The 21,648-nt window shown below is 38.1% G+C and overlaps 1 protein-coding gene across 2 annotated transcripts in view; it reads right to left on the reverse strand.

Annotated features, from left to right (window-relative positions):
• The window catches only part of SPAM1 (sperm adhesion molecule 1), a 36,240-nt gene extending 18,563 nt beyond the window's left edge, over positions 1–17,677 (reverse strand). For both annotated transcript variants that reach the window (XM_017863756.1, XM_017863757.1), the window contains exon 1: positions 17,557–17,677. The gene's annotated coding sequence lies outside the window, so the exon portion shown is untranslated. The remainder of the gene's footprint in view (positions 1–17,556) is intronic.
• Positions 17,678–21,648: the final 3,971 nt, after the last annotated feature.

Here is a 21,648-nt window from a genome sequence, read left to right on the forward strand (position 1 = left end):
AACTTCCAAGATTCTTAAGGAGAGCTGAAATGTTCATGAATATCAAGCAGAACAGGAGTTAACTGCATAGACTAAACCCCATGGAAGACTGAAATAAATCCTTTTATTACTTTTTGCTTAAAATGTTGCTGATCCTTCATTTATCAGAGGTGAGAAAATTTTCTTTTGGAATATTTACAGCTTTTAGTAATTGAGTAAAGTACATGCCTATAAACAAAATTTGGAGCATATTTCTCTCTACCTGATTTCTCTAGAATTTGGAAACTAGTTGCAAGTATGCTTAACTTATAGCAATATAGTTATTTGCATAAGTATAATAAGAATCTGTTTTCTTTTGTAACAGGACATAATTGTAGACACTAGTTATTTTACCAAGGTTTTTTACTGGAATTGAATTCTTTTAGATACAGACTCCTTTAAGGAATCAAAGTTGAATTAAAGAGCAATAAAGTGCCTTCGGAAAGCTGGCCTTATATCTTGTCTACACAGTCCCTGTACAGGTTCCTGACCTATGGCAAGTAAAGAATGTCACTTTCTGACAGTCCCAGGAGCCCCAAGATTCCTTGGGACCTAGAGGTGAGGAATTCACTCCATTAATACAGGTATTTGTAGGCATAGGCTGGGCTTAAGGCATTAAAGTCAAATCTGAGATTCCCTATGGAATAAAGTTTCAGCAAAGTCAACTTTTTTAAAAAAGAAACAATTATTCTTGCCGATTTTATGCATATATTGTCAGGCCTTTATGGCCAAGTATAATAAGACTAAAACTTATTTTGCAGCTGAATTTTCTTATGACTTATCTTTAGTGAAAATAGGACTGGAGAAAGAAAAAATGTGTTTCAAACTATCTCAGAGACCTTTGTTTTAAGCTACACTTTAGAAAAAAGGTCTCTCAGGCAGTAAATAAATAACTATAGTACACCTGTTGTTAGATTCTAGTCTTGCCAAATATTTTTCAATTTTTATTATTTGGACTGAACTTACAGTTTGGACTGAATTCTAAAATTTTTCCTGACTACTGGTCTACAAAATAATCTATTCTCTTTTTTCTTCTATTCCTTTTCTCCCCATTTTCCTGATTTGAAATCACTAAAAATTCAGCTGTGCTTTCTTAAAGTCCTGCAGACTGAAGCTAGACAACTTAAACTTTAGAAGAAAATGACAGGAACCTATTTACATACATAAACCCCTTTCATACCAGCCTACTGATTCACAAACTTCAGAGTAATAATATCTATATCAATTTTCCAGTATTGCTCACTTCTTTGTTTTTGTTGTTTTTCTCCCTTCCTCTCTCTATATTCTCTCTGTAAAATGTGAGATTTCACAACCTGCTAAAAATGAGCTTTCCTAATAATGTGGGACCTACCTGTCTAGGAATAAACTGTTCTAGCCACAAGGGATGAGACATAACCTTACACCAGGGGCCCATTTTCATCTAAAATGCTTTTTCTGAAAGACTTTTAAAAGAAAAGGGGAAAACGTGAGAGAAAAATAAACCTTGGGAGGCCCAAATCACGAAGTCAAGGAAAAAGTCAACCTGGGAACTATGTCAGGCAAACTGCTTCCCATTTTATTCCTAAATGAGCTAGCTACAAAGATAAAAAGCTACATACCTCCCTCACAATTTGCCCACAAGGGAATTCCTCATGAACAAAGGACAGACAGAATTCAAAGCCATCCCACTGAGGCTCACCTGAGACATGCATATCTGATTGCTTCCTCTGACCTATTGTTTATGTAAAAATGCAGATTCACTCAGTCATATTAAATTGTATATTCAATGGAATCAAGTACTCAAAAGAATGCCACCTTTTGTCTCTTATCTACTTATGACCTGGTGGCTCCCACCTCGAGTTGTCCCGCCCCGCCAGACCAAACCAATGCACATCTTACACATACTGAGTAATGTCTCACTTCTCCTTAAAATGTGTAAAAGCAAGCTGTACCCGGACCAACTTGGGAACACGTCAGGACCTCCTGAGGCTGCGTCACAGGTGTGTCCACAGCCTTAGAGAGATAAACTTGCTAAATGTTTTGAGACCTGTCTCAGATACCTTTTGGTTTACAGAATCCTGCTTCTTTTCCTTAAGATGGGAAGAAAGGGGGGAGAGAGAAAAAGAAGAACCAAATAATTAAATCCTTCAAGAGCAGTTCCCAAAATAAAATTTTATTTAATTACTCTTTGGAAACATAGAGATACAATTCACATATGTCCAATTTGTACAGTAAACTTGTCCTATTGTAATGGTGTAATTAGGAATTAATATATCTAAGAGACTAGAAAAATCACAGTCTGATTAAACATGAATTAGAAATACTGAATCCTTAAGCACTGACTCAATATTTACATTGATGTGTTATAAGAAATATTAGTACTTTCACATTTTAAAAATGCATTATAGGTCCAAGCACCACCAAGGCTCATGACTGTAATTCCAGAGATTTGAGATACCAAGGTGGAAGGATCACTTGAGGCCAGGAGTTTGAGGCCAGTCTAGGCAACATAGGAAGACCCCCATCTTTACAAAAAATAGAAAATAAAAAAGTTAGCTGGGCATGGTGGTGTGAACCTGTAGTACCAGCTACTGGGGAGGTTATGGTTGGAGAATCATTCGAAGCCAGGAATTTAAAGCTGCAGTGAGCTGGGATTGCACCACCACACCCCAGCCTGGATGACAGAGTGAGGGCCTATCTCTTAAATTAAAAAAAAAAAAAAAAAGTATGATAAGTCAATACTAATTATGTTGTATTAAAAATAAGAAAATAATTCATCTTATTCTTGGAAGATAATTCCTTTGGGAAAAAAATGTGAATAACATTTTATATCCAAAATACCTTTGTAGGTTTCAGAGCTTATTAAAGAATATATATGATACACCTTTAATTTTAGGATTAGTTTATTGTTAAACTTTCAGAGCCACTCATCAATTGGTATTTAATTGACACATGCTAAGTGAGTTAGTAAATTATATAAACGAACTTGATATACTTTAAATTTCACTTGACTCAAAATTATGACCAATGGTGACACTTTAAAATGAAGATGTTCAAACACAAACTAAATCCACCAATCAGAAGCCACAGAGCAGTCAAAAAGAAAAAAACAAACAAACAAAAAAACAAAAAAACAAAGAGAACTAAGCAGTAATTACAGCAGTCAAAATAGATTTGATTCAGAAAAAAACAATCGCAATAGGGGAAACAAAATCTCAGTATAATACTGGGCTCAATTCCAAAAACAACAAGGAAAAGTGATAATTTGTAGCCAAAATGCAGGGTGGGGATCAGCAGGATAGAAAGTTACTAAGAGGAAAGACCTCAGGTAAGGCAGGTTCTGGTGAAAACAACCTAACAGTATTCTTACTGAAGGCTGGCCGGGGTGATCAGACATCTCCTGGGGGATGATGGAGGATGAGGAACCCCCAAGAGTAAATCTGAAAGAGAAGATGGGGAATTCTTGCTAAACTGACTTGCAGGTTCTTGCTAGAACTGGACTCTGAAAGGAAGGACACCTAAGCCCAGAGTTTGAAACTTAGACAAAAATAATGCACAAATGAGCCTGATTAGAGTTTGATTAGCAGAAAATCTTTGTCTCTCCTCTTGTGCATGCTAAATTAGTTAATTAACTAAATGAATTTGATGTCTTTTGAGTTTAAGTAAACTCAAAATTATGGCCGATGATGAAACTTAAAGTCAAAATATTCAAAGAAAAACCAAGTATGTCATCCAGAAGCCACAGAACACAAGCATTATTCAGAAGACTAGCATGTCTTTCATAGGCAAGCATAAGGCTGACGCACCCAAATATGACTGAAATGAAGTAATTGAATAAAGACTTGAGGCCAGGCATGGTGGCTCATGCCTGTAATCCCAGCACTTTGGGAGGCTGAGGCGGTGGATCATAACATCAGGAGATGGAGACCATCCTGGCTAACATGGTGAAATCCCGTCTCTACTAAAAATACAAAAAATTAGCTGGGCGAGGTGGTAGGCGCCTGTAGTCCCAGATACTTGGGAGGCTGAGGCAGGAGCATGGCAAGAACCCGGGAGGCGGAGCTTGCAGTGAGCCGAGATCTCGCCACTGCACTCCAGCCTGGGCGACAGAGCGAGACCCCGTCTCAAAAAAGACTTGAAGAGCATCTAAATGCAAGATGCTAATTAAAAACATAATACCTTTGCTGAGGATGCTGTCTGTCAAATGTCTCTTGTCAAACCCCAGGCTGAGATCAGTGATACTTGACTTTCAGTCAACCCAACATCCCACTATGAAAAAAAAAACCTAGGACCAATCCTGGTTCTGTGATTACAGTGGTTCAGCTGCCTAGCACTAAGGCAAAGGGCTCGGTCTCAAGTTAGGCTAAAGTTTAAGAAGAATGACAAACACCTTTATTACTACTGGTGCATTGCACAATGATGTTCACAAAAGTATAATAACCATAATGAGGGCTATGGGTTTGCAATTAACTGTCTATTAGCAATAACCAGTGTTTCTCTTCTCTTGACCAGTCAGATGACTTTTGGGTTTTATTTCTATGATTTGCCAAAGTCATAGTTACTAAATCTTCTTCTACATATGGGATTGTATTAAAGATCCAAATAGCCACTATAGTCAGACACAAACAGAAAACACCTTTGTCCAAAGGTAATAGGGACCCAGTCTCATCAATTGTAACTAAGCATATTAACCAATGCTGAAGGTAAATGCCAATAAATATATATTAGCTCATCTTCAAAAGATAATGCAACAAGTATTTTTCCTGTTATCTATTTAAGGTATCTGGTGCCTACAGAGATATCAGGCCTCTAAATGGAGCACTTAGGATGCAGACGAATTTTCCTTGGGATAGGTGACTTGTTTAAAATCTTGTCAGAGTGTTAAGTGGCTTCTTATTTATCTTCCTAAAAAGCTATGTCCTGAAGTCTACCTTAAGAATGCACATTTTGTACCACCAGGCATGGTGGTATGTGTCTGTAGTCCCAGCTGCTTGGAAAGCTGAGGCCAGAGAATCACCTAAGGCCAGGAGTTTGAGGCTGTACTGTGCCAATATCATGCCTGTGAACAGCCACTGCACTCTAGCCTGGGCAACACAGTGAGACTCCATCTCTTTAAGAAAAAAAAAAAAAAAAAGCACATTTTATGATAGCAAAATTATGACTAAAGTCTTACATAATCAAATATCTTCCCAGCACCAATTGCCACCATTCTTTCTAACTAATGTGATATAGTACAAGATTAGAATATACTTGTGCCACAAAACAACACTAGAAACATTTATTAATGTCTTTCTTGATAATGACTTTTTTTTTCCTGTCTTCTCACATCCTCTTTTTACCTTTTACTTTCTGTCTTTACTGTCCTCCACCTGCCTATGGGAGGTGGAAGCTGATGAAACACATGTCTAAAAAGACTAGGGAACTCAGATCCAGAAAAGAATTGAGGCTTTATTTCCATTTGTAGTTCTATTATGGAACAGCTGAAAGATCCAAATTATTCAATCTTTAAGCATCACTTAACTCTTCAAAAATACATCAGTAATTTCTAAATCTATCTAAATTCCAGGAATGCTGGGATAATGAGTAAAATGATACGTATGAAGTGTCTGGTGTTTTTTTTGAGACGGAGTCTCACTCTGTCGCCCAGGCTGGAGTGCAGTGGCGTGATCTTGGCTCACTGCAAGCTCCGCCTCCCAGATTCTCGCCATTCTCCTGCCTCAGCCTCCCGAGTAGCTGGAACTAGAGGCACCCACCACCACGCCTGGATAATTTTTTGTATTTTTAGTAGAGACAGGGTTTCATGGTGTTAGCCAGGATGCTCTCAATCTCCTGATCTCATGATCTGCCCGCCTCGGCCTCCCAAAGTGCTAGGATTACAGGCGTGAGCCACCACACCCAACCCGAAGTGTTTTTTTAATAAACTATGTAAATCTAAAGTGTAGTGTTATTTCCCCTGGACTACCAATATTATTAAATCTTGCTTATTATGGTTCATTTGCATTTATTCCAAACTATGAGAAAGATAACTGTAATAGGTATGGAGAGGATTCTTTTTGACATTTTGGGAGCCATAAAAACCAATATATATAATTCGAATAGGGGTATCTCTATAAAAATTTACAGATTGTAAACCCTTACCCTAAGAACATTAAAGAAATATTTGCCATGGATACTGATTTAGACAATACAGAGATGCTTGGGGGTAATAACAATAATCTAAGTCTTCTGTAAAGAATGTGGTTAATAAGAAAGGTGAGGTGGGAGGAGGAAGAGTTATACATAGCAAAATGTATTTCGAATTGTAGAAACTCAGAGCAAGATGTATTTACAATTGTCCCTTTATCTCCACCAATAAACTGAGACACTGCTGGTGTTTTGCCTCCACAGAGATCACATGCTTCTCATTAAAAGGGAAATTGGAAAGGCAAAACAACACTTCCGCAGCAGAATTCAGTCAGCCCCTCCACTCTGAGACCATCTGTAGCTAAAGTCTATTTAGAAAGAGCATTACAGAGTGAAACCATTCCCATAAAGTTTATAAAATTTATCAGGGAAGAAGGGAGGGGGAGAAATAAGATAAACCAAGCCTGCAGCACACTCAGCATTAAACATTAGGTTAGCTTGCTCTCTGACCCACTTCCCAACCATGTTTCCCTGTTGCTCCAGAATCACGTAGACTGTTAAGAGATGGTAGTTCCCCCTAACTGCTCTACATGACAACTTGAACATTATTAAATGTAAGTTTTCCCATTGAGATGTATTTTAAGTCCTGCATACCAGTGAAACTACTGATGTCAGCTGGTCTAGGGACTCCATGAGGAGCTAACTCATCTCCTTTTTCCAAATAATACAGTTTTCACATCCTAATGACTTCATTCCTTTTAGCCCGACCAATCAATAACCCCAATCTTCCAGCCCATTGTCCTCTACAATCCCCTTAAAAACCTCATCCCAGAAATCCTTGAAGAGATGGATTTGAGAGTCTTCTCCCATCTCCTCACCAGGCTGCCCTACAATCAATAAACTCTTTCTCTGCTGCAAACACTGCTGTCTCAGTGTATTGCACTGTTACTGTGCAGCAAGCATATGAACCCATTGGTCTTACAACAAAGCCACAACTAAATTTCACTTAAGTAGTACAATTCATTTTAAGCACAATAGAGAGTAATTGAGAACACAGTAATACAAGAAAGTGATATTAAGTAAGCCTATACCTAGCATTTTTTCCAGATTGAAGGTCACAACCTATTAGTGAGTCATGAAGTAAATTTAATTGCTTGTAATAAGACTTTTAAAAAGCCCATAAAATAGACTATAATAGTGTAGAATAGGATAGAATAAAATAGGTAGGATAGAATAAGAAATACCAGAGTGTCATTGCATGAATAAGGGTATTATTTTATGAACCTTTTCTATCAGTTATATATTTGTATGTGTATGTCTACTGAGTAACAGTATAAAATGTATTTTTAGCTGTGGGATGGATTAAATCACTTGAATACACAAAACCTTTGGAGGCTGATACACTTGGGTTTTAAATCCTAAGGGCAGCCACTTTCTAATTAATTAGCCTTAGCAAGTTACTGAATCTCTTTAATCTCTTCAGCAACAAGAAGAGAATTCTTATAGTCTGAGGATTCCTTAAATAATATCTGTAAATACCTAAACTACTGGACTAAGTAATTTAATTTTCTAGATTAGGATCAACAGGCCTAGAATCTGGTTTCTTAATGTAGTAGCAATGTGATCTTGCCCAAACTATTTCACTTCACTGTGCTTTAGTTTTGTTTGTATTTTTAACTGTAAAATATGGGCAATAAAGCAATTATCTCATAGGTCCCTTGTGAAATTTTGATGAAATAACACATATAAAACACTCAGCACAATGCTTATGAAAGGATTCAGGACATGCTACCCCAAAATATGCCACTTTGGCATATTAGTTATTTTGAGTTGAGAGTGATTGAAGATGCAAGAAGGGCACTCTGCTTTCTTCCTCTCTGCCAAAAAAAAGACATCAAATTTCCCATGTACAGGGACCCTCTCTGTATTAGGAAGAAGAGAACATTCTCTTTTAAATCTTTAATTGACAAATAATAATTGTACCTATTTACAGGGTACAGTGTGTATTTCAATACACGTATACAATGCATAATAACCAAATAAGGGTAATTAGTGCACCTGTCATCTAATTCATCATTTATATTATGAACAATCAAAATCTTCTCTTCTAGCTATTTGAAAGCATACAACAAATTATTGTTAACTATAGTCACAATAAATTGTTAACTATAGTGCTATAAAACACTAGAACTTATTCCTCCTGCCATGCTGTAATTTTGTATCCATTTACCAACCTCTGCCTATTCCGCCTCCCTTCTCTTCCCAGCTTCTAGTAATCAGTATTCTACTCTCTGCTTCTATAAGATCAGCTTTTCCAGCTTCCACATATAAGTGAGAACATGCAGTATTTATCTTTCTTTGCTTAGTTTATTTCACTTAATGTCCTCCAGGCTCATCCATATAGCAGCAAATGACAGGATTTCAATCTTTTTGTGGCTGGCAGAATTGTATTCCATTAGGTTTATATACCATATTTTCTCAGGTTGATTCCATATCTTAGCTGTTGTGAATAGTGTCACAATAAACATGCGAGTGAGGATACCTCTTTAACACACTGATTTCCTTTCCTTTGGATATATAGCCAGTAGTGGGAGTTCCGGGTAATATGAGAGCTCCAATTTTTAGTTTTTCAAGGAAACTCCTACTGTTTTCCATAATGGCTATACTAATTTACATTCCCACCAACAAGACGTGAGTCCTCTTTTCTCCATATCCCCACCAGCATTTGTTATTTTGTGTCTTTTTGATAATTGCCATTCTAACTGGAGTGAGATGATATCTAATTGTGATTTTGACTTGCACTTCCCTGATGATTAGTAATGTTGAGCATGTTTTATATACAGTTATGCATCCCTTAATAACAAGGATATGTTCTTTAAAATGCATTTGTAGGTAATTTCCTCATTGTGGGAACATCATAGAGTATACTTATACAAACCTAGATGACATAACCTATTACACACCTAAACCATGTGGTATAACCTGTTGTTCCCAGAGTATAAATTTGTATAACATATTACTGTACTGAATACTGTAAGGAATTGTAACACAATGGTAAGTATTCGTGTATCTAAACATACTTAAACATAGAAAAAAAGTAAGTCATTGCACTATGACAGTACAATGACTATAACATCATTAGATGACAGGAATTTTGCTATAATCTTATGGCACCACAATGGCATATATGTATATATATATATAGTCTATCATTGACCAAAACATTATTATACAGAGTATGACTATACTTCTTGGCCATTTGTATGTCTTCTTTTGAGAAATGTCTATTCAGATTATTTGCCTACTTTTTAATCAAATGATGTATGTATTTATTATTCATTGATGAGTTGTTTGAGTTCCTTGTATATTCCAGATGTTAATCCCTTGTTGGATGAATAGTTTGCAAACCCTTTCTCATAAGAAGAGAACATTCTTATGAAGACTGGGAGTCAGTACTCAAATGGATCTGTATAAACAATCCTATTAAAATAATTCTTCCATTAGTTCCCCAATATATTTCCTAGTCATTTTCTACAAATTACTACTCCTAGAAGGTTAAACCCCTTTCCCTTTTTGTCACTTCTCCACAATTTATCATTTTGTTTTAAAAGTATGCAAACTCTCTATTCTAATTGTTTCTTTGCATTTTCATTTTTTTCTATAAAGGCTTCAATGTGCATGTAAAAATAATAAATAAAAATTGTTTGCTATTCTCAACTAACACAGGAACAGAAAACCAAACACCGCATGTTCTCACTCATAAGTGGGAGTTGAACAATGAGAACACATGGACACAGGGAGGGGAACATCACACACCAGGGCCTGTCGGGGGTAGGGAACAAGGGGAGGGAGACCTTTAGGACAAATACCTAATGCATGCGAGGCTTAAAACCTAGATATCAAGCTGATAGGTGCAGCAAACCACCATGGCACATGTGTATCTATGTAACAAACCTACACATTCTGCACATGTATCCTGGAACTTAAAGTTAAATTTTAAAAAAGATATAATAAATAATATTTTAAAAATTGTTTGCTATTCTCCTGTTAATCTGTGTTTTTGTCAGTTCAATTCATGAGCCTCAGCCACAGAACTTCAGGAGTAAAGTTACTTTTCTTTCCCTACAGTTCTGGCAATGAGAATGGGATATCATTGGCTGGGACACCCTGCACACTCCAGAGGTTACCACTGAGATCTTGGGAGCACCCAACAAAGTTAGCAAAAGGTAAACATTTTTACCACATCAACCTGGACATTTTCAACCTGGACTCCTTGTGATTTTTATTTGAAGTACTCTTGGTTTTAATTCATCCTTTCCCTCCCAGAGATGGTCATTGTTTTCCTATGTCTCTGTCTTTTGTGTAATTTTTCATATGGAAGGGAATCACAGGCGTATGTCCTGTAGGCATGTTGTTAAAACTGGCTTTATAGACTGATGGGTTTACTGTCCTCATTGGGCAGGTGTTTGGACAAACTTTGCTGTGGGTCATCAATTTTTAAAAAAAGATGAGATTCTCCTTTCATCACTTTTTTTTTCTGAGATCTTGGCTTGTAACCAGTGAGGATATGCTCTTTGGTTTCTGCCAGCTGATGGGTACAAGTTATCAGGGATGCATCAAGTGGCTACCATAAGGCTAAGAACCCTAGACATTAGAGGGTATGCTGAAAAATCAATTGGAGAAAAGCAGATTAATTGGGAAAAAAAGGCATGCAAATCTATTTAATGTGTACATACAGGAGCCTTCAGAATGAAGTCCCAAAGATGGAGGGGAAATTGTCTATTTTTATGCTTCAGTTCAGCAAAGTATGAACAGCCATATAGTAATATGACTGGACAAAAAGGGTAGGATCTAATGCTAATAGACTGAGGGAGAGAAATCCAGCCAGGCCTACCTGTCTAGATTTTTCTTGGCCTCTCTGTGCATGCATTCTTTCCTTCTAGGTAAGGGACAGGAATCTCTCTGGAATGGGGATCTTATGACCTACAGTCAAACAAGGTAGGTCACATCATTTCTTTATGGCCAGTTTTTATATAGAAAGACAGAGGGAAAGTTAGAGTAATATTTTTAGGTTTTATGGCTGACTTGGGAAAAGGGGTTCTGATATCTATGACCTGTTCAGGGGAAGAGAAATTCTAGTTTTTATGGCTAGCCTTGGAGGCAAATGGGACTGAGAGACAGGAGGGCAGAAGAAGGTCAGATAAAAACTTTTGCTTCTGAGGCCTTCATTATGGGGTATTACTTTCTGAGTCCCAAAAAAATGAAGTGTGCAAGCAGCATTTCCATTGTCCAACCATGCCAGCTTTCAAGAGAGTTTGTTTTAATGAGAGGTCAGTATGGCAGATGCACTTGAGAGTAATGACTTAAGAACACCCTGACAATGACCCTGCGGTCTAAGAATCCAGGAGTAGCCAACCCAGAGTTTCACTCCTTAGCTAGGAAGGACATCTGAACCCCTGACCCATCCCTTAGAATACAGGCCATACAGGGAATCAAGGCCCTTTGCTTTGGGTTAGATGGAGCTTGCTAGGTGGCAGGTGCTAAATAAAAATGTTATATAATCTGCATGCTTTTTACAAATGGGAGTGGTTCTCTTGTCCAGCTCTCCATGACCAGACCATCCTTGCATGTAAGTTCCCCCAGTAAATCCTATGTCTCATTTGCTCTCAAGGTCCCACTCTATACGGAGTTTTTGTTGTCTCTATCCTTATTGCTTTGCCAGTGCGGGAAGTCCCATCCAGCATCACCTGTCCAATATCACAGATTAGAGAATCTGTAATTGGATGCATCTCACTTGTGTAGGACACCAGAGACACTAATTTTCACAAACATTATTCTTACTGCCTGTGACCATGAGGGTTTTTGCTTTCTTAAGCTATTTTGGGGAGTGTTTTTTGGATCATTGGAGCTGCATCTTCTGCACCTCTTTGGGGATACCTCTTGAATTCATGATAAAAATGTATTCTAAGCCTGGAAAGTTACCTCCAGTTTTTTCATGAAAAGATTTATTGGATTGAGTTGCTGTTAGAATGGATATATGCTTGGAGATCCTATTTGCAATGGCTACATGATGAATTCATGGATTTAGAAAACTTTTAGAAAAGATTTTAGAGAACTCTCATCCTAAACAAATGATTTTTTGGTACCTATGGGAAGTTGAAATTGGAAGTAGGACAAAAAAGAGCATTATGGCTAGGCTTAGAGATTCCCTCAAGATTAAGAACAGGAATCAGACTTAGAACAAAAGTTAAAAATCTACGTCTACTGTACATGTCCCTTTCCCCTGCAACTGTGCTCTTCTTTACTCTCAATTCCCTATCCCTAACCTTCCAGAAGGTATTTTGAATCTCCAGACCCTGACTTATGTTTCTCTCCCTCAAATCCAGCCCAGACTCCTAAGCAAATTCCTATAATCCCTGAAGTTCCTCTGACTTCTAAAAAAAAAAAAAAAAAAAAGTCCCTAAACACCCAGCTTCCTTCTTTAAATTCTTTTTCCCTGCAAGAATAGCAGAAAGCACTCTGGCCTAATCTCCAGGCCAGGGAATACAAGTTACTTATGTAAATGCTGATAGTCAGAAAATAACTTTGTCAGAGGCCTCAGGGATACACAGCAGGGCTCATTTCATTGTCCCTTATAATTCCATCTACTTTCTGGGTCGATATAATCAGATCCCATCAGCTGTAAGTCTTCCCATGAAATTCCTTTTGTGGATGTATCCTTAATACCCACGGCAAAGAATTCATGTCCTCTGGACAGCAGCAGATCTTTTAAAATAAAAAGTCCTTTTATACCACACCCCACCCCACCCCCAAAATACACACCTTTCAGAAGTTCCTATCAAACTTAGAGAGAAGTTAGAAAAGTTAGTGACAATATACAACTCCCCTCATAGGGATTTTGATTGGCTCTTCCTACCCAGGGTGATACTACCAGACAAGCCAGACAACCCCCTAGGGACAACTACCTCTCCCCAGCAGCAAACACACATAAAGAAAACAGGTAGCCAGAACTTCTCCCAGGCCTTCCTGCAAATGACCAGGAAATGACTCAGCTGGCAGCTGATATTTAGGGCCTCATAAAAGTGGTAGTAGAGACCTTTCCCACCAAAGTGAATTGGTCTAAGGTTGAAAAGTACACTCAGAAAGAAAAGGATGCCAAGGTTTTTGTGGAATGCTGTATACAGACTTTCCAAAGGCATGCTGCATTTAACCTCAAAGCCCCAGAACATAAAAATCTTATTATTTCCACCTTTATTGGAAATCCTCTGTCTGGAATAAGGAAGCTAATCCACAGTAGCTTTTTCGTCTGGGCAGGACAGTCTCTTCAACATTATGATTGAAGCTTCTACCCCATTCATTGAAAAAAAGGCTTGCAGGAAAACAGGAGGGGGGAAAAATTAACATCAACTGTCCTTGCCTTGCAAATTTAGTCTTTATAAAAACACATCTATGACTCTAGGGGCAATTCAAGTCCCACCCATTTTTCTTACCAGCCCCAGAGCCTCCCCTATTCATTTCAAGATGTTTGCAGGCACTATATACAAAGCCAGACATTGAAAAAAAAATTGTCCTGCACTTAAAAGAAAGGAAAGCTTAAACAATCTCTCCAGACCCCAACTTCCTCAGAGGATCCATTTTCTTTTCTGAGAGAGGAAGCATATCCTCCATCCTTAAAATAGAAGATCAAGAACTGAATTTTTAAATTGACACTGATGTAACTTTCTCTCCTACTGGCTCAAAGTATTCATCTCTATCATCTCTAATTCTATTCAGCTGTTGGAACTCCAGGGAAGCCTGTTTCATTGCCTACATCTTAGGCCACCCAATATTTGTAGATCCTCTTAACATCCATCATGCCTTTCTAGTTTCTGACTTCTTACTAGCAAACCTGTTAGGAAGAGGTTTGTTATGTAAATTTAATGCCACCATAGAGTATAATTATAAAGATGTTTTTTATTTTCCTACCTTCAGACCAAACCTCAAGCTTCCTACCTTCCCTAATGGAAACCCATATCAATTTAAAATCTTCTGAAGAGGATGCAGACCTAAAAGATATCCCATTTAGTATTTGGGCCTCACATATAAATGAGATTGGATAGCTACTGAGTGCACAATCAATGGGCGTTACCTGGAAGAGTAATAAACCTTTCCTATAAGTAGCCCAATACTCTCTCTTTCAAGATGAAAAATAAGGAATTGAACCTATAATCAACTATTTTATAGCAGGGTTTTCTTATACCTTCTTACCCTGCAATACCCTAATCTTGCCAATAATAAAAGTAAAATTTGATTTAGAGGGGAATCAAATCCATAGATCTGTACAAGATCTAAGAGTCATAAACTCTTATAATGCCCCATCACCCCATAATTCCTAATCCAGCCACTATTCTGACCTCAATTCCTGCTGATGTAGTCTGGTTTATAGTAATTAACCTCTGGTCAGCTTTCTTTTTAATTCCATTACTCTGGGACTCAAAATTTATCGTTGCATTTATGTTTAGAGGAAGACAATCAACATAGATGCATACCTCATAGATGTTATGAGTTCCCCTCAATATTTTTCTAAGTCTGTAAAACCAATTTCAACCCTGTAGCTTTTACTCAAGGCTTCACTCTTTTTCAATACATTAATAACCTCTTTCTTTATAGCCAAACTAAACAGAGTGATCTTATAGACTCCCTCATTCTCCTAAAATAACTAGCTGAATGAGGCCTTAAATCTTTCATATCTCAACGTCAGTGGATGCAAACAACTGTTACCTGCTTAGGACATGAGATATCTCAGGGCACTAAAAACAGCACAAAATGCCTTGAATCAGCCTTGCCCATCTCTCTCCCAAAAACAAAAAGCAGCTGCATAAATTCCTAGGGGCAGCTAACTATCGTCACCAATGAATTCCTGCTTTTGCTGCCCATGATAAACCTCTATAGATGTCCTCGTCCTGATGCTACTTCAGAGTTCATTTCCTGGCTCTTGGAGCCATTGAACTGCAAAGCCTGAAAATGAGCACTTCTCACATAGCCAGCTTTTGGCTTACCCAACTTTGGCAAACCGTTTCACCTATACTACCATGAAAAGAATAGGATTGTTTGGGGTATTCAGAACAACCTCTTGCCTCTTGGATATGAGGACTAAGCTCTGATTTTTTTATCTTACCCAAATTTCTAACTAAGGGGTCTAGGGAGTCATGCCCTACAAACTGTAAATTCTCATCAGATGCGTTTTATTGGACCCTATATATTGTGGCTTACTTTTCAATCTGACTCTAGCATAACATTATGAGACAAGGAAAAAAAATGTTTAACCCCAAGATATATTTCCTTGCCATACCTTAAAATTGCCCTGCAAAGTGTCTTGTGGGAAGAATCCACATTCTATAGAGAATCCCTTTCCCTTTTGTTTTCCTTTCTTTCTTCCCAGATCCAGGAGATAATCAACTAAGAGCCAGGCACACTTTTAAGTTCTATAAAAAAACTATTTACAACCTGGTCTCTCTAAAATCTGCTATCTAAGAGCTTCCTCTGCACAATAAAACTTGGCGTCCATAATCCTTTATCTTTAACCTGAACATTCCTCTCTGCCGATCCCAGGTCTTCAGACAACCTCAACCAATTGTCAGCCAGAAAATCTTTAAATTTACCTACAGGCTGGAAGCCCCCACTTTGAGTTTCCTGCCTTTCTAAACCAAACCAATGTATTTCTTAAACGTATTTGATTAATGTATCATGCCTTCCTAAAATACATAAAACCAAGCTGTACAAATAAGGGAGGAGACCACCCCTCATATTGTCTTATGCTCAATTTCTGCCTCCAAAGAAAGAAAAAGTTAAAACTAAAAGGCAGAAATGAAATCCACAGGCAGACAGCCCGGCGTCACGCCCTGGGTCTGGTTAAAGATTGACCCCTGACCTAACTGGTTATGTTATCTATAGATTCCAGACATTGTGTGAAAAAGCACTGTGAAAATCCCTGTCCTGTTCTGTTCCAGCACCCAGTCACATACCCACTGCTTGCTCAATCAATCATGACCCCTCATGCGGACCCCTTAGAGTTGTAAGCCCTTAAAAGGGATAGGAATTACTCACTCGGGGAGCTCAGTTTTTGGAGACATGAGTCTTGCCAAAGCTCCTGGTTGAATAAAGCCCTTCCTTCTTTAACTCAGTGTCTGAGGGGTTTTGTCTGTGGCTTGTCCTGCTACACCCCAACCACCTTGGTCTCAGGACCTCCTGAGGACTGTGTCACTGGCCATGATCACTCATATTTGGCTCAGAATAAATCTCTTCAAATATTTTACAGTTTGACTCTTTTCGTCAACAGATATCCTATACTATATTTCTTGTAAAACAGAAAGTATCAGAGACAGGTCTCAATCAATTTAGAAGGTTATTTTGCCAAAGTTAAGCATATGCCCAGAAGAAATAAACATGGAATCACAGAAACAGTCTGTGGTCCATACCTTTTTCCAAAAATGAATTTGAGGGCCTCAGTATTTAAAGGGGAAAGGCAGGCCATTGTGGAAAGAAGGAAGGTATGATAATCCACATGTTGCAAGGGAAAAGAAGTAGGTAGGGAATAGTTAATTATGTATTTATCCAGCGCTCAGTAAATCTGCACTTTACATAAGATAAGGTGAACACAGAGTAACTACCTGTGGAGTTATTTAACATTTTATCTCTAACTATCTGCTTAGGAACAAAAGAAAAGGCAGTTTCTTGCACAACTCACATTTCAGCTTAATTTTTTTTCCCTTTTGTCATGGTAAATTGGGGTCCTGAGTTTTTATTTTCCTTTCACATTCTCAAGTCAATTAGACTCTATGGCATCAGGCATGTCCCCATTCCTGCATGAAGTAGTCACAGCTGGTACCTTAGTTGGCAAATTCAGTATTCTTACATTAGGTTCCCTTCTTTACCTCCACATTCCCCATTCCCCCATTCTGTGTCCATTCTCTTACGACTTAATAAGACACCGCACCTCTCAACACAGTAGCAGACCAGCTATACACAGGCCCTATTAACAAATTCCTTCATTGTAACACTTTTTTTTTTTTTTTTTTGAGACAGAGTCTCATTCTGTAACCAAGGTGGGAGTGCAGTGGCGCGATCTGGGTTCACTGCAACCTCTGTCTCCCAGGTTCAAGAGACACCATGACAGTGGTAAAGAAATTAACAACTGAAGTTATTCCTCATCTTGACATTTCTTTATAGATTGAATCAGACCAAGAAGCTCATTTTTTAGGAGAAATAACTCCCTCCCAAAATCTCTGGATTACTCATTAAAATTTCTTACTTCATACCATCCTCAATCATCAGGGCAAGTAGAACATAAAAATCTAGACGTAAAAAGAACTTATAGGAGAAAATCCATCAAGCCATCTCTTTCAACCAGGAGATCAAGTATACATCAAGATTTTTAGAAAAAGTGTGTACTGTTACCTTGCTAGGAAGGACTTTATGAAGTACTGCTAACCACCTACACTGCTATCACACTGTCTGAATTCATGTGAGCCACATCAAGGTAGAGCCAGTCATCACTCTCAGGACAACTGAAAGACCATCCCTACAGGTGACCTCATAGTAAGGATTTCAGAGCCAAGGCTCTAGAAGCAAGATGACACCACAAAGCAAACAGCTTTCCTCAAGATCACAGATCAAAAAACTTTGCTTTCATCTCTTTTCCCCCTTTAAGTTTCTCTCCTTCCTGGTGTGTGGGGGGAGTAAAGGGAGGATCTTTTTCAACAAAACCTCCCATTTATTGAGAAGCTCACTGGAGATTACTTGTCTCAATCTATCCTATTCTCTCTCTGATCCTCCACTATGGGCTTTCTTTCAAATGCTGCCTCTTTCATATTAACCTCATTCTTTTCTTCATAGGTTTCACACAAACCTGACACCACCCTTGCACGAGTTTCTCAAACCTTAGTCATGTCAACTAAACAATATAATTATTGCTTATGTCAACATCCAGATAGCATGAACAAACCTGAATTAGTTTTTATTCCTGTCCATGGGGTACCAGGTAGACCAACTATGGAAGATAAATTAATGAAAGAGTATGGTATCCATGGCCAGAAAAACAATGTCACTCTACTTTTACTTCTGGTGAGTTCATCGGGCAAGGAAAAACCTCTGTGCACACTCAAGAATTGTCCCTTGCTCAAGCAAAGATGTTGGGAAAAAAAAAACTTTTCCAATTAAAAACAAATATGGTACTGATCTCTTCCCAAGTAACCAGCCAAGACAATATTGCAATCAAACTCTGTAGTTTGACTCCATACACTACATCCTCAAACCCTTCATGGAGGTCATAATGAGGCAGGAGAATAGGGTCGGGAGACAAGAAGCCTGAGGACAAACTGTGGCTGACTTCTTGGAATTGGACCAAAAGGAAAACCCCACCTCTCCATGCCCAAGTGAAAAGGGGCCAGAGTTCCTGCCCTCTACAAAACCCTCCTCCCCTACCTCACAAATGAGAATTGCCTCTGATTGGTTGTGGACCAACCTCCACTTCAGCCTCTGATTGGTCTCAAACCAAGCCTCCACTTCAGTCTCTGATTGGTCACAGGCCAATCCTTCATTTGCATAGGGTATAAACAATTGGAGGCCTCTAAAGGGTACTTAGGGATGTTACCAAATTCTTTTAGTTTAATTTGAAACCCTGAAGAACATTACAATGAGGCTCTTGAGCCACTTGCTCAAGCTTGCTCCTACTCCGTGGAGGCTACTTTCACTTCAATAAATCTGTGCTTTTGTTGCTTCGTTCTTTTGTTGCTTTGTTTGCGTGTTTTGTTCAATTCTTTGTTCAACACTCCAAGAACCTGGAAAACTCTCAGTCAAGACTTTCCATCCGGTAACAATAAGTGATTCTAGAACTACCTTTTATAGCACAAAGTTTTGCCAAATCACCAAATGTGTTGGCTGGTTCATAGGCCACTCTTGCACAACCTGGGTGGGGTAGCTCAGCTGCTCTCCTGATTAGGCTCCTTAACACCAGAAATTGTATATAAATGGATCAAAAATCTGGATTAACTTGGTCAGGTGACAAAATCAAGCCTTTTAGCTGCCAAAGGCAGATTGCAGGTCTCCTATGTCAAATATTTCACGACATTTTCTGCTTTTACACACTGACAGAGGCATATGAAAATGAAGGTGTGGAGACATCAATACGACCAATAACAACAGTTGTGGAACACACTAGATCTGGAGAATTACAGGTTCCACTTTTTGTTCATGAACAACACTGATCATTTTATCTTGTGTGGTTGATGAAAATGCTGCCTCTTTGTGAGTCAGTTGGTACAAATATTGCCTGATTTATACCTTTGAACAAAAAAGATTAACATTCTCCATAAGATAATGAAGCTCAACCATTTTATTAGACTGACCTATTCCCACAGTTGGGAGATTGGTTTAACGGGATATGGAGAAATGTGCTTAGGTTTGCACTTTTCTGGTTATTTATTCTCATTCTAAGCTGTATATTCTTCTTTTGAAGATCTATCACTCAGCTACTAAACTGATTATTCTCTCCATAGCCATTAATTCAGATTTTATTATGAGAAACTTATGGTAAAGTTTCAGATGGGGAAATGAAGGAATTCAGATCATGCTACCCCAAAATATGCTACTTTGGTATGTGGATTATTTTTATTATTTTATTTTATTTTATTTTTTGAGATGGAGTATCACTTTGTTGCTCAGGCTGGAGTGCAGTCGTGCAATCTTGGCTCACCACAATCTCCGCATCCTGGATTCAAGTGATTCTCTTGCCTCAACTTCCCAGGTAGCTGGGATTGCAGGCACGCACCACTGCACATAGCTAATTTTTGTATTTTTAGTAGAGAAGGGGTTTCACCATGTTGGCCAGGCTTGTCTTGAACTCCTGACCTCAGGTAATCCACCCTCCTCGGCCTTCCAAAGTGCTGCTATTACAGGCATGAGCCACTGTGCCCAGCCCAGCATGTTGATTTTTTTGGGTTGAAGGTGATTGAGCAACAGCAGAGGCAAGAAGGGCTCTCTGACTTTCCTCTTTCTACCTCAGGTACGACACAAAATTTTCCATGTGAAAGAGGCTCTCCCTGTTTCAGGAAGAGAACATTCTTATCACTGGAGACTGGGGGTCAATACTGAAATGGATCAGAACAAACAAAACTACTAAAATATTCCTTATCTTCCATTAGATTTTCCTGTGTATTTTCTGTCACTTTCCCACAAATTACTGCCTCTAGAAGCTTAAACTCTTTTCCTTTGTTTTATCATTTCCCCACAATTTAGCATTCTTTGTTTAAAAGTATATAAGCTCTTGGCCTGAGTTGCTTTTTTGGCTCTTCATTTTTCTTATAAAGGCTTATGTGTGCAGTAAAAATATTAAATATAATGTATATGCTTTTATTTTCTTAATCTGTCTTTTGTCAACTCAATTCATGGGCCCCAGCCCCAGAACTTAGAGAGTAATTTTTTGTCTTTATACCTGGCAAAAAGAAGGTATTCCATAAATGTAAGTTGTTCCTGTTATTATTATTAATAATATTGTCCCCTGTGACCATCCACTCCTGTATGAAAGGCAGTAAAAAGTATCAAAAAAGAAGGGCCACGCCCAGGACCATTTAATAATTCACAGAACTGCTAACATTAAAACTTTCCTGAGAAGTTAAGAGACAAAAAGTAACCAAAATATGTGAACTATGAAGGAATTGTTCTGGTGGAAATGAAGTACTCAACAAATTTATACGGCAGTGGAGCCAGATCTGATGATGGTGCTATGCCTCAATGACGGTGAGTATCACTACATATGTGCTTCTGAGAAGGAACCTACTCAAGGAAGTCTTCATGGATCATGATTCTATCAGCATGTCAGATTAACCCAAGCCTTAGTGTACATTGCATTATTTTGACTACCTCTTTGCAACTTTGTAAGGGAGTCTACTAAAAATACTCTCTATTTAAACTCAGACTTCAAGCTTCCTTCCCTCAACCCAGTTGAAATATTTTTCTGACTTATAAAGTGTGATTTATCCGGAAAGTTTTCAGTCTTTTAAACTGAATTAATGGAATAAGTACACAACATTTAAGTAAGTGACACTTAAAACAAGTAGTGGCAAAGCACATTATTAATATAGAATCCAGATATTTTTGCAGTATTTGGTAGTTACACATTAGTCTGACCAAACAGGCTGGTTGTACTTTCATTGCACAAAATGGGAGGAAGAACAGTTACCAAAAATCAAACAAGCAATAGTTAACAAGATTATTTCTCAGTACCAAACTCATACCAACTTACTTTAGCTATTAGCATGTTTGTTACATCTATAAGTTACGAGCAACATTAATAACAAGTATTGCTTTTATTGCTGTTATTAAATAATATCTAAACATCTAACATATAACATATATCATAAATGTATGGCGCATGCCCTCCAAAAAGAAAATTAACTGCAACTTCAGCTTTTTAATGACATTACAAAGATGTATTAATATTTGTAGTTCTCTCTGCCCCCCTACACCATCCCATGATAACCTAAGCATATT

Source organism: Rhinopithecus bieti, unplaced genomic scaffold (genome assembly GCF_001698545.2).
Source record: "Rhinopithecus bieti isolate Rb0 unplaced genomic scaffold, ASM169854v2 scaffold_70890, whole genome shotgun sequence".
NCBI lineage: Eukaryota > Metazoa > Chordata > Mammalia > Primates > Cercopithecidae > Rhinopithecus > Rhinopithecus bieti.